This window comes from Acomys russatus, chromosome 25 (genome assembly GCF_903995435.1).
Source record: "Acomys russatus chromosome 25, mAcoRus1.1, whole genome shotgun sequence".
Taxonomy (NCBI): Eukaryota; Metazoa; Chordata; class Mammalia; order Rodentia; family Muridae; genus Acomys; species Acomys russatus.
Window position 1 is genome coordinate 33,152,285 of NC_067161.1, and position 14,406 is coordinate 33,166,690.

At 44.8% G+C, this 14,406-nt stretch overlaps 1 protein-coding gene and 1 non-coding gene across 2 annotated transcripts in view; both read left to right on the top strand.

The window, feature by feature from the left end:
• The window catches only part of Cdkl3 (cyclin dependent kinase like 3), an 84,307-nt gene that overhangs the window by 57,324 nt on the left and 12,577 nt on the right, over positions 1 to 14,406 (top strand). The window lies entirely within an intron of this gene.
• LOC127208885 (U6 spliceosomal RNA) lies at positions 832 to 938 on the top strand. The gene has a single exon (XR_007833149.1). It is a non-coding gene; the product is annotated as a U6 spliceosomal RNA (small nuclear RNA).

Genomic DNA, 14,406 nt, shown 5'->3' on the forward strand with positions numbered 1-14,406 from the left:
AAGAGAGAGAAGAGATTGAGCAGTATGAGGGCTGAAGGAGATGCAATGCAGACTCCACAGCCATGAGGACTAGGAGGTTGCCACATGGTGCAGACGCGCTCTGTAGGGCACAAAGCATGGTGTTAAAAACACAAAGATGTCTAATAACTTTGTGCCAATATGCATGACCCCAAATGGGAACAAATTCCTTGAAAAAACAACACTGGCAGATTTAGAAAAGCTAAGGAAGCCTTTATCTGCTATAGAGAATCTCAAAAGCTCCTCCTCAGCCTGGAGAGGTAGCTTTGTGGCTAAAGGCACTTCCACTTAAGTGTGATGGCCTGAGCTCAGTCCCCAGGAAGCCTGTGGTGGCACAAGAGACTCACTCCTGCAGGTTGTCCTCTGATCTCCATGTGTGTACTGTGGCATATGTGCACACACACACACATGCACATACCCCATACCCCCCCCCCCCACACACACACGCACACACGCCATACACATGCACCCACCCACATGCACAAACTGAATTAATTAAAAATGTTTCTTAGACCAGGCATGGTAGCACACACCTTTACCCCAACACTCAGGAGGCAGAGGGAAACACATCTCTATGAGTTTGAGGCCAGTCTGTTTTACGTAGTGAGTTCCAGGCCAGCCAGGGCTACATAGAGACTCTCCCTTCCCACAAAGTTTCTAGATATCCTTTCTAAAATTTTTAAAAAGAAAACCTTTAATTCTGGCACTGGGGAGGCAGAAACAGGTAGTAGATCTGTCTGGTTTTGAGGCCAGCCTCCTTTACAAAGTGAGTTCCAGGCCAGCAAGGGCTGTTCCACAAAGAAACCCTGTCTCGTGCTTACTTCGGCAGCACATATACTAAAATTGGAACGATACAGAGAAGATTAGCATGGCCCCTGCGCGAGGGTGACACACAAATTCGCGAAGCGTTCCATATTTTGGGGGAATAGGGTGAAAGCAGGAGGGAGGAAGGAATGGGAGGGTACAAGTGATAGGACAATAATTGAGTTGTAATCTGAATAAATTAATTTAAAAAAGAAACCCTGTCTCAAAATGCCTTCCCCATGCTTTCTACAAATTGCCAGTATGAATTTGATCCCCCTTGAGAGCACCTACATCTATGTGACAAGTGGCCTAGAGAATAAATTTTTTTTCCTTGTACAGCAGTCTCAGCCTTCACATCAGGGTTACCCTGCTTCCCCAGGGCTGTGCGCTGCTATTCACAGATACTCACTCTGCCCTCCAAAAGGCCTGTGTATACCTGCCTAGCATAATGTGGTTAGCAGGGATGCTTCTGGAAGAGGAAATTCCTGTCCCAGAAGGCTGAGGTTTGCTCAGGCGATGGTAGGTGGATAGATGTGGCATGGGCCTCGCTGAGCAACTGTGAAGCATTTGTGTCTTCTGCCAGCTCCTTGCTCCTTGTCCTTTGATAGTAGAACCTGAGAACAGCAAATCCCAAGTAGAGGGACATGCTCCCTCAGCCTGGGTCCTGAACAAAGAAACCACAGGGACAGAAGCCATAGCTGCCCTGGGCCCAGCAAAGAGCAGCAGATTCCCAGCTGACTGTGTGAGATGACTTGAGTTCCTGCAACTTGAGGGTTATTTGCATCCATGGCACAAAATAGCCAAATTGTTGATAAGGTTTATTTGAGACAAGGTATCACTATGGAACCCAGGCTGGTCTGGAACTTGTAATCCTCCTGCCTCAGCCTCCCAAGTGCTACAATTATAGGTATGTTCTACCACACCCAGCTCAACTGATACTGAAAATACTCCTTTGGGTTGAGAGTTTATCTCAGTGGAGAGTGCTTGCCTAGCATGTGGGAGTCCCTGGGTTCAACTCCCAGTGTTAAGTAAAGTGTCCCTTTCTTTAAAAAGGAAAAACAAAACAAAACAAAACAAACAAACAAACAAAAAACCAACAATCTCTAAAGGTCTGGCAAGGAGAAGCGGCTCAGTTAGTCAGAGCCCCTATTGTCTTCTGTAGAGGACAGGACTGTTTTCCAGTACCCACATCAGGCAGCTTCCCCGCCTCTAGCCTCCGAGGGCACCTTTACGTGCATGCCCGCACACACAGACACATAATTAAAAGTAAACATCTTTTAAAAACAATCACCTGAAAATGTTGTAACTTTGGTTTATCTCATTTCCATGATAAAAACCCATCAATGAAATGGGTTCTCTGTGACAACTCCCTCCCTCCCCTCCTGCCTTCCTTCTCTCCCACCCACTTCTCTTCATTTTTCCCCATCTCCTCCATCTCTTTCCCTCCTTTCCACTCCTTCCTATCCCTCTCCTCCCCATCCCCTTCCTTCTCTGCCTTTATTTTTTTTATTAAAAGACATTTATTATTTTATGTAGATGAGTGCCCTATTTGCATGTACACCTGCATGCCAGAAGAGGGGATCTGATCTCATTATCTATAGATGGTTATAAGCCACCATGTGAAGCGCTGGGAATTGAGCCCAAGACCTCTTGGAAGGGCAGCTAGTGCTCTTAACCCCTGAGCCGGCTCTCCCACCCCTTGCCCTTTCTTTTCTTTCATCTGCTCCTTTTATTTTTTTTTCCAAAAGATTTTTTGTTTCCCATATATGACTATTTTGCCTGCACATATCTGTGTGTACCACATGCATGCCTGGGGTCCATGGAGGCCAGAGAGGGCATCAGGTCCCCTGGAACTGACTGGAGTTACCGATGGTTGTGAGCCACCATCCGGGTGCTGGGTCCTCTGGAAGAGCAGCCAGTGCTTTTAACTGCTGAGCCGTCTCTCCATCCCTGTCAAGGTTGCTCTTATGGTGAAGCACCCACACACCACAACACCACAACAGGTTATTTTCCTGGACTCTGCTACTGTTTCCTATTTTTCTTTTGATTTTTAAACAAACATATCCATGGACTTTTTTAACTTACCCCAAAACTTTTCTGAAGCTTGTGCTAATACCACATACACTTCTAGCATTCAAGGCTGCTATGTAATACTTGATGCCAATAGCCCCCACTGCTACCTAGCCCAGCTCTGCCGGCTTGTCCATGTGTTGAACATCTGAGGGACTATGAATTATATCAAGTAAAGAAGGGAGCAGAAAAGAGCGTGGCCGCATGGGTGAGAGGTCAGCTGGACAGGGCAAGCCTCGATATGTGAACAGTCCAAGAAAGAGTCTCCGCTACATGAGGGAGCATCGGGGACTCTGACTAACTGAGCCACTTCTCCTTGACAGACCCATAAAGATCTTTTTTTATTTTCCTTTTTAAAGGGACATTTGGCCAGGCGTGGTGGCATATGCCTTTAATCCCAGCACTAGAGAGGCAGAGGCAGGTGGATCTCTGAGTTCAAGGCCAGCCTGGTCTACAATGCAAGTCCAGTACAGCCAAGGCTACATGGAGAAACCCTGTCTTGAAATACCAAAAAGAAAAAGAAAGGGACACTTTACTTAAGATGAAAGCTGCTGTTACTACTGCTGGCCTGAGTGTGAGGCTGCAGCTGTGTGACATAGACAGGCTCCTGAGCAGAGCTGTGTGGTGAGAACTCCTAACACAATGGTTCAGTGGTTAGTGCACTCGATGCTCTCCTAGAAGACCCAGGTTTTTTGTTTTGTTTTGGTTTGTGGGTTTTTGTTTTGTTTTTTTTTTTTCTACTTTTGTTTTTGTTTTTTATATTTAATAATTTATTCATATTACATCTCAATTGTTATCCCATCTCTTGTATCCTCCCATTCCTCCCTCCCTCCTGCTTTCCCCCTACTCCCCTCCCCTATGACTGTGACTAAGGCAGACCTCCTCCCCTGTATATGCTCATAGGGTATCAAGTCTCTTCTTGGTAGCCTGCTATCCTTCCTCTGAGTGCCACCAGGCCTCCCCATCCAGGGGTCATGGTCAAATATGGGGCACCAGAGTTCATGTGAAAGTCAGTCCCCACTCTCCACTCAGCTGTGGAAAATGTCCTGTCTGTTGGCTAGATCTGAGTAGGGGTTCAAAGTTTACTGCATGTATTGTCCTTGGCTGGTGCCATAGTTTGAGCAGGACCCCTGAGCCCAGATCCACCTGTCATAATGTTCTTCTTGTAGGTTTCTGAGACCCTCTGGATCCTTCTATTTCCCCATTCTCCCATGCTTCTCTCACCTAGAGTCCCAATAAGATGTCCTCCCCTCTGTCCCACTTTCCTTGTAAGTGAAGACTTTCATGGGACATGCCCCTTGGGCTAGTATGCAGATATGAGTATATACCATTTGACTCTTTCTGCTTCTGGGTTAACTCACTCATTATGATCATTTCTAGTTCAATCCATTTGTCCACAAATTTCAGGAATTCCTTGTTTTTAATAGCTGAGTAGCATTCCATAGTGTAAATGTACCACAGTTTCTTTATTCATTCTTCTACTGAGGGACACGTAGGCTGTTTCCATGTTCTGGCTATTATGAATAAGGCTGCTATGAACATGGTTGAGCATATGTCCTTGTGTGCTGGAGCATCTTCTGGGGCCTAGGAACTTTCTCAAGAGAATAGGGTGGAAAACAATAGAGAAAGACATCCTGCTGTGTCCCCTGGATCTGTATGTGTGCATGCACACGCATGTGAAGTACACACACATGTGAAATACACACACACTGCACAAAGACTGTTCTCCTGCTGAGCTAATTTGCACCAGGTGTGTGTATTTGTGAGGTAGGAGCGGACTCTACACAGAATACCAGTACTAACAAATTAATCAGGTTGTTGACTAAAATAGTCATGCTGAGAAGAAAAAGACCATTTTTAATGTTAATGTAGCGTGTGAGATGCATGAAGTTAGAGGACAACATTTTGTTTTATTTTGTGTGTGCGCGTGTATATGTGTTGTGGGCATGCTCATGTTACAGCGTGCATTTGGAAATCAGAGAACAACTTGCAGGAGTCAGTTCTCTCCTTCTACCATATGGACGGTGACAATGGGACTCAGGTCATCAGGCTTGGCAGTGCCTTTACCCACGGAGCTATTTAACTGGCTCCAAAGAGACTAATCTAGCTGAGTTTGGAAGGCAGCTACGCTCACCACTACACCACCAACGCCCCCAGCTGGGTTTGGAAAAGAGAACTTTGCCTGTATACTATAAGGCTAAAACCAAAAAGAATAGTGTGCCATTACTGCACTCAAGTTGTAAATTTGTTCCACATCAGCATGTGTTAGTAATTCTGAAATTGCATGTATATTCTAGGAAAGGGTTGGGCAAGTATACAGTGGAATGAAGTCACGTTTTTATTTGATATAGTGGGAATGTTTCGTGCCAGAAAGCATGAATAGCTAAATAAATTATGCAAGCATATCAAAAGGACACAGAAGCCAACTGGAAGGGGCTCCTAATAACCAAATATGGGGCACTAAAACAAATACAGTTATAAGACTGGAGTAGACTGGATCTCACGTAACAGTGTCTATGAACCGACCCCCCCCCCATGGTAGCAATGACTATCTATGAATCCATGTGTACATGAGGATGAACGTTCATTCCCTGACACATGTAAAAACAACATGTATGATATATATCATATATATATAGTTTGTGTGTGTATAAAACTGAAAAGAGTGAGCAAAGGGAAGTACACATCTTTACCTATAAAGTGATTCCAACTAATAAATGAAGAAGGAATGGCAGGAAGAAAAGTCACCATCACCCAATGACCCAGTAATAGATGACTCAGGGACCTTTCAGATGGCTCAGTTCAGACACTTGTCATACAACCCTAACAACCTGTGTTTGAGCCCTGGGACCCACTCTGTGGAAGGAAAGAACCAACTTCTGAATGTTGTCCTCTGACCTCCAAATATGCCATGGGCATTACTATGCCCCACTCCTGCACTAAATCAATAAAGTGTAACCATCAACAACAACAGCAATCAATCAGATGAGGCCAGGCACGGTGGCACGCGTCTATAACCTCAGCAGGGGGTGGTAGAGGCAGGAAGGTCAGGAGTTCTAGTTCATCCTTGGCTATATAGCAAGTCTGTTGTCATCCTGAACTACACCAAGACCTCCCCCCACCCCACTCCAGTCTAAACAACCACCCTCTTGCCCACCCCTGTCGATACCACTAAAGGAGTCACTGATGAAAGTAAAACAGGACAGTGTATTTTCTTAGTTTTAGACTGTCTTCCTCATAAGAGACATATTAGTTACCAACGGGGGAAAAATGATTTGTGCAGAGAGAATATTAGAAGGCACCTGTGACTTTATCAAAGTGAGCAGGCTTAGAATGGAGTAAACTAAGGGATAGAGAGATGTCCACTGGTTAAAAACACTCCCTGTTCTTGCAGAAGACCAGAATGTACCCGTAACCCCCTCTTCTGGCCTCTGAAGGCACCATCATGTATGTGAACACAACAGACATACATGTAAAAAAAAACCCCAAAACATTATATAACATTGGACAAGATACAACAAGAGGAACAGCTCTATAGCAGTATTTCCATGGTGTTCCTGCCCCAAAATAAGTGACTTGATTCTAAATGTGAGAAAGTATCTGGTGAAGACACTGTAATGATAGTGGCCTGTAACACTCTAAGGATAAAGGCCATGAATGTTAAGGAAAGGCTGAAGAACAATCCAGGATAAGGGGTATAATTCAGTAGAGTGCTTGTCTGGCATACACAGGCCTTGGTGGTTTGGATGCCCAGCACAGTTATACACCATAATCCCAGCACTCACAAGGTGGAAGCCAGAGGATCAGAAGTTCAAGGTCATCCTTGGCCACTTCCAGGCCAACCTGGCCTACAGAAGAGCCTAATCCACGAGAGGAAGGAAGGGAGGGAGAGAGAGAAAGAGGGAAAAGAGGGCACATTTATATTAGTCACTGCAGGAAAAGTTTAGTTCAAAATCTATTCATGATTAACTGGAGAGAGCATGGTCTTAAACAGAAATGGAAGGAAACCTCATGAATCTGAAAACCCACTGAGATACCATTCATATGTCAAGGAATCAGCAGGAATTTGGGGCCACCCTCAGGTCTTCCTTCCTCTCTTTCACAGGAACTCATGTCAGCAAGGTGCCAGTGACTCCCAGGGCATGCCAATAAAACCCTGGCAGTTTATATGGTATCTTGACTTCAATTTAGAACTCATAGAGAACAGGCAAGGACTGAGAGCTGCCAGCGCATCATAAAAACTGGAGCAGAAGAACGTGTCTAACTAGACTGCAGGTGGTTTTAAAGTTATAATTAAGGCATTGCTGATGTGATGAAAGGGTGGAAAATGAGCCAGTATAACTGGTGAAGAGCCTAAAAACAAGCCCATTCGTGCTCAGAAACTCAGCCACTGATAATCCCAATCACTGGGGAGATGCCACACCCTTAACAGTGGGACCGGACTATGAATAAAGGACAGGAATTGGGTCTTTTCTCATTAGAAACACTAGGTATGTATTAAGAATTGTGAATGGGGAAGCTTGAAAGCTTTACAGTGAAAATCTAGACCACCCTGTGGGTATGTGTGTGTGCGCGAAAGAGAGAAGAGTGTGTGTGTGTGTGTGTGTGTGTGTGAGAGAGAGAGAGAGAGAGAGGAGAGTGTATGTGAGTGTGTGTGTGTGTGTGTGTGTATGTGAGAGAGAGGGAGGGAGGGAGGGAAAGAGAGGAGAGTGTATGTGAGTGTGTGTATATGTGAGAGAGAGAGAGGGAGGGAAAGAGAGGAGAGCGTGTGAGTGTGTGTGTGTGTGTGTGTGAGAGAGAGAGAGAGAGAGAGAGAGAGAGAGAGAGAGGAGAGAGAGAGAGAGAGAGAGGAGAGAGAGAGAGAGAGAAGGTCAGAGGGAGAGCAACTTTCAAGAATCTCTTTCTACAGTGGATTCCAGGTCAAATGAAAGCAGTCAGGCAGGCCTGCTTAGGAAGTGCTTGCTTTTACTTCCTGGGTTGTTTTACTGGTCTTAAAATATATTTAAAGCTTTGGGGGTAGATTTTTTCTTAAAAGAGAAAGGGAAAATAATGGACAAATTGAACTCTATTAAAATGTGTGGTTCTCTATAGGCCCAACTGTTAGGAGGATTGGCTGCTCTTGTAGAGGGCTAGAGTTCCATTCTCAGTAGCCACATGGGAGCTCCCAAGCGTCTGTAACTCCATTCAGAGGATCTGATGTCCACTGCCGGCTTCTGCAGCACTGCAGGAAAGTGGTACACAGACAAACAATGCAAATCAAATGTCCCTGTCATTAAAAAAAAAAAAAATCTCCTGGGCCAGGCAGTGGTGCACGCTTTTAATCCCAGCACTTGGGAGGCAGAGTAGGCAGATCGTTGTGAGTTTGAGGCCAGCCTGGTCTACAAAGTGAGTCCAGGACAGTCAAGGCTACACAGAGAAACCCTGTCTCAAAAAACCAAAAATAAATAAATAAATTCCTAAAACGTATTTAAGTTTGTGAATATTCTTCATTGCAGAACAATAAAAAGAATAGAAAAGTCACTACTTGAAACTTAGAGTTAACACATTTATCTCCATAGAGTACAGTGAGTTACTGAAATCTCTCTCACAAAACAGCAAAAAGGGTGATAAGCAGGGTGGAGAGATGGCTCATCGGTAAAGAACACTGACTGCTCTTCCAGAGGTCCTGAGTTCAATTCCCAGCAACCATATGGTGCCTCACAGCTATCTATACTGGGATCTGATGCCCTCTTCTGGCATGCAGGTATACATGCAGATAGAGCAGTCGTATATAATAAATATAAAAAATAAATAAAATAAAATAAAACCTTTAAAACAAACAAACAAAAAAGGTGATAAGCTGGGCGTGGTGGCCTTTACAGTGCTCCATAGCAGAAGCAGGCAGATCTCTAAGTTCCAGACCAGCATGGTCTACATAGCAAGTTCAGTCAAGGGCTATATAGGAAAATAATAAAAGAAAGAAGATGAAAAATAAATAAAAGAAAGAAGATAAATAAATGGCCAATAACAAAAAAAAGACTTCATTAGAAAGCAGAAAAGTAGAAATGAAAATCATAGATTCCTCTTTTTATTCTCACCCACTTGGCAAAGACCTTGCACACAGGGTTGGGGATGACACAGGGCAGCTGGAACTAGTGCACTGCTGATGGGAGTGGAATGCGGACCCGCCTCTCTGGAAAACAACCTGGCATTGTATTCAGAAGCCTGGTGTCAACCTCAGAGAGTGCCTTGCACATGACCTTCAGATGAGCGTGATGATGTTCCCAGCAGTATTTGTTACAGCAACATCTGTAAATGTTGCAACAGTTCCTCAACAACTGTATTAATGAGTGGTTACATCTCCACAGTGAAAATGAACTGTAGTTACAGCCATTCACATGGGTAGAGCTCCCATTTTTTCATTAAAAAGATACAGTTGTGAGAAGATGGAGCTGTGAAAGTTAAGACTAGCATAGCATATCGTAAGAGTACAAAGAGATCGCTGTGAGTTCGAGGCCAGCCTGGTCTACCAAGAGAGTTCCGGGACAGCCAAGGCTACACAGAGAAACCCTGTCTGGAAAAACAAAACAAAACCAAAAGAGAAAAAAAAAAGTGCAAAGAAATGGGCTTGTATAAATCAGTGTAATATAGTACAATGAATCTCGGGGAGCTGGGCAATGGTGATCTTTAATCCCAGCACTTATTTGGAAGGCAGAGGCAGGCAGATCTCTCTGATTTTGAGGCAATGTTCTTTCAGAGGAACAGGTTCAATTCCTAGTGTCCACATGGTGCCTTCCTGCCCCCCCTCATATATGCATGTTAATATTTAATAAGAAGAAAAAGAAGAAAGAAAAATACCCCTATAATGCTCCAAGGGATCCAACACCCTCTTCTGATTTCTGAGGGCACCAGGCACATACATGTTGCACAGACATACATACAAACTTAACACTCATATACATAAAATTAAAAAATTACCTTGGGGCAGCAACATGGTGTTTGTCACCAATCCTGACCATCTTAGTTCAAGCCCTGGGGCCCATATGGGAGGGGAAAAAACTGCCTCTAAGTTGTCCTCTGACCTCCACGTGTGCACTATGGCATGTGTATGTGTACACACACACACAGTAAGTACAATTCAATAAAGGTTAGGGTTTTTGGTTTCTTTGGTTGGTTGGTTCGGTTTGGTTTTGGTTTTGGTTTTTCAAGACAGGGTTTTTCTGTGTGGCCCTAGCTGTCCTGGACTCACTCTGTAGATCAGGCTGGCCTCAAACTCACATAGGTCTGCCTGCCTCTGCCTCCCGAGTGCTGGGATTAAAGGTGTGCCCCACCTCCATCTGGCCCATGTGTGTCTTTTTAATAATGGTATAATATGGTATGTCTACAACTCTTTTCTCCGTGTGTGTGTGTGTGTGTGTGTGTGTGTGTGTGTGTGTGTGTTGGAATGTAACACAATTCTTGGTGTCTAGTTTTGATTCATGCTTTCAATCCTCCAAGATTTTGCAAATTTTTTGCTATGGGTAAATCTTACATGTTCAAGAAAACAGAATCTCATAATGACTTGTCCCATGTACTTACCATAATACTTTAAAAAAAAGTTTTACTTACATGTATTTGTTACATGTAATAATAGACTTCCTCATAGCCCTGTTACCCACAGCTGCTAATACCCTCCTCTTCCCAACTATCCCCTTCTTCCCCCCACCCCCCGTGTCTCTTTCCAGTCATTGTGTGTGCAAGCTTTGTTTGGCTTGTGTGTAAGAGTGTGTGTACCTTACTAGTGGACACACCACTGAAGAAAATGTATTTCCTCACCCCATCCACTATTAAAGCTTCTCCCCAGCAAGAAGGAAGCTCTAGCCCATTTCAATTTGATCTCTCTTCAGTTCTGTGACCAAAGCATGTGGTGTCTTCAGCAGTAGAGTCTTACCATCCAGTTCTTGTGGTCAGTCAACAGCTGAGGCAAATTTCTGTATTGTTTTAGGCAATCTCAGGGGCCCTCCTAACCAATAATGCATAGGAAGGTAGCCCACCCCTTCACAATGTAGTTTTATCCATTTTACACACATGGTCAATTTTTGCCCCCTTTATCCTCCTAGGCATTTTGTTCACTCGTGTATTATTTTGAGGTACATCCTAGATATCATAAAATTCTTCCCTAAATATTTCAATGGTGGTGGTGCACAGCTTTAATCCCAGCACTCAGGAGGCAGAGGCAGGCAGATGTCTGTGAGTTCGAGGCCAGCCTGGTCTATAGAGTGATTCTAGGACAGCCAGGGCTACACACAGAGAAAAACCCTGTCTCAAAGAAAAACAAAAAACAAAAAACCCAAATCCAAAACCAAGCAAACACCCCCCCCAAAAAAAAGAAAAGGAAGGGAAAAAAACCCAAAACTCTAGTCAACACTTTAGTTTCCAAGTTTCTCATGGGCCATGTTTTGCATTCTGTCTGAATCAAGTGTCTTTTAATCTTTTAAGTCGGTGATCCCACTAAGGCATCGATTGAGGTTCTGCTGAGCACACCTGGGTGAAGGTGTCAGCACAAACACAAGGTGGCTTGATCACCCAATGGTGTAGGTTGTGATTGTAGACTTCACAAGGCTGGTGGAAGCCAACAGCCATTTCCATAGATGCCTGGTTTGTATCTCTCTGATATAATGCGTATCAGATATTGTGGTTAGCTTTCCCTTCTTTTTCCTTGTAAACATGCCCCTTTGGTTATCTTTCTTGTTCCCATCTCATTAAATGACTGTGCAGCGTCTCAGCATTCACTGCATCAAGTAAGGGATGTTGCACTTGGTTACCGATGTTTTCTGCCTCAACAGACACTGATGTGCACAGCCTCGCCATCCTTGTTCTTCCGTGAACCTGAGAAGGCTGTGGATGGATGAGTGCTTTGCAGAGGTATTCTGATAGAACAGGCATTTAAGTTCATGCTAGCTGTGAGGAGGTGCCCCGGCTCATCTGTCTTGTTCAGGCTCTCACGCACCTTCTTCTTGGCTGTCGCAGTGGGATGGCCCCTGCAGGCCCATGATGCAGTCTTGTTAATTTGACCCTACGGCAAGCACCGTGACGTTTTGTGGCAGTCTGACTTTCCCCCCTCTTGTTTGATAAAAACAGAAACAAATAGAAGGGAAGAAAGAGGGAGCAAGGCCACTAGAGGGACATGTAGAAGCAGCACCCACAGAAATGTCACACTGTTCACAGAAAGTCACTCCTTTGAAGCACCGGGAGCAAGGCGCTTGGAGTCTTAGCTGAACACTTGGTCACATGTGATCCACTGCTAGGCCTATAAAAATGAAAGCAACCTAAAAGCACGGACAGTACACCATCTGAAGCCGTATATGTGGCTCAGTTGGTAAAGTCCTTGACTAGCATACAGGAAACCCTGGGTTTGATTCTCGGCACCCAGTCAGTCAGCCATGGTGTCTCACACCTGTAATCCTGGCTCTGGGCAGGAGGATCAAGGTCATCCTTTGCTACTTAGTTCTGGGCCAGACCAGTCTACATGAGCAAAGAGGGGAGGGAGGAGCAGAGGAGAGAAGAGAGGAAGAGAGGAAGAAAGAGTAGAGGTGGGGAAGGAGGGAGAGGAGAAGGAAGACAGGGAGGGAGTGGGGGAGGGGAGGCTGGCCACTGCTTGATATTATGGTTAGAATGTGAGATGTCATGGGGCTACTCAGTGAGTCTAGCCTTCTGAGAATGGCCAGTCCTAACAAGAGCTCATTGTTTGGTGTTTTAGAAACATACTATGTTTGCAAACAGAAGTGGCCATCATTAGCTAAAGCTTCCTCTCCCATAGTTCCTGGAAGAGCTAGAAATCTGGAGATGGCGAGAGGCAACCAGGCAGACCCTCCCACCAGGCCACAGTGGCCAGCCGGCCTAGCATGGAGGCAGCAGCAGGAAGAGAGTAGGCTGTGCCCAGAAGACAAGTCACTTCTTCACTGCCAGCCCAGGGCCGTCACTTCATGAGAAGTCACTTTGATGACATGCACCTAGTTCACACGGTCAAAATATGCTGCCCAGGTGCATTGTTTCCTCTTATGGTAGGCGTTGTGGGTGTCATCTTCTGGTATTTGGGTGAGGCAGGAGCTTGACCAGCCTTGCTTGAAGTCTTGATGACACTGAACAGCAGACAGTGACAAGGCATCATTTAATATAAGGTATATGAGTCCTGCAGCAGCTAGGATTCCTGGCGTGCTGTAGCTAAAGCCCAAGGGAGCCCTTTGCCTCGTAACTTTGTTTATAGACAGGACGTGGGGGTGTGAGGTGCAGCATGGCTGTGTAGACCACACCACCTGTTCTCAATGTCATGTGTACACCAAGACAGCACAGCAGAACTGCACTGCCAGGAAAGGGAGGCTGCAAGTGATCTTAGCCCTTTGCTGTGTATTTATTTTGGTGAAAGCTTTGGAAATGGTAAAGTCATAGTTGATGACTGACATCACTGATGTTGCTTTTTCCTTGACAGCCCACAAAGCTTTTCTGTAGTCAACTTTAATTCACTGTTGTTGCTCTTGGAGGATAAACTCTGTTTAATAGCAGGAGAAACAGTCCCTCTTCGAACTCTAGCTCAGACTGAGATTTTGTCATAAAGAGAATCTTGGGACAACTAAACATCACAGAGATGACAGTGACTCATGGCCTCGTTCAGCAAACTGGCGAATTGTATCCAAGTTGCTGGTGTCTATTTGCTAATTAGATCCATAGTTAAGGATCAAAGCTTCCCCTACTTTTATTACCATAGCATGTAACAAAGGACAGGAATTCAGTAAAGTTATGTCTATAAATAATTATAACTTGAGGCAGGAAGTAGGTTGAAAAAGAAGTATGAGATTCTGGGGTTAGGGATGTCAGAAAGGCTCCATGGTGGAGCCAGCTGAGCTGGGGCTTGACCAGCAGAGGGACAACAGATTGAAACGCAGGTAATGGGCTGGGCAGTGGTGGCACACGCCTTTGATTCCATCTCTTGGGATGCAGAGTCAGGTGGATCTCTGTGAGTTCCAGGCCAGCCTGGTCTCTAGAGTGAGTTCCAACACTGCCATGGCCATACAGAGAAATCCTGTCTCAAAAAAAAATTATAGGTATGAATTATTGTAGGTAAGTTGGATGTTTATGTGTGGGAGACATTGGTCTGAGCATGTGCCTGCCTGATCCAACTGAACCCTTCTGGCAACTCAATGAAATGTGTGCTATCCTTATCCTAGACTAGAGCTGGAGAGATTTGTGTCAGATTAAGTGATTTTCTGAGAGATACACAATTGGTGAGTGACAAGCAGGATTCAACCCAGCCTGACACGAAGGGTAGCTTTTAAGGACTTGGCTATCCTGTTCTTTGTTCTAGGAGTGAATTCAGCTGTTCACTCAGTGGGAAAACATGGCTGTGTTGTGAAAGCATTGCTTGTCAGGAGGCCAGAGTATGTGATGGGCAGAGAGCAGTGGGCTCTTCTGTAAGTTGGGTAGATCACAGAGAACTTTGGGTGCTATGCAAATAAGTGAGTGGCTCTTAGAAGGCAACGGAAGTATTACATGCCTGTT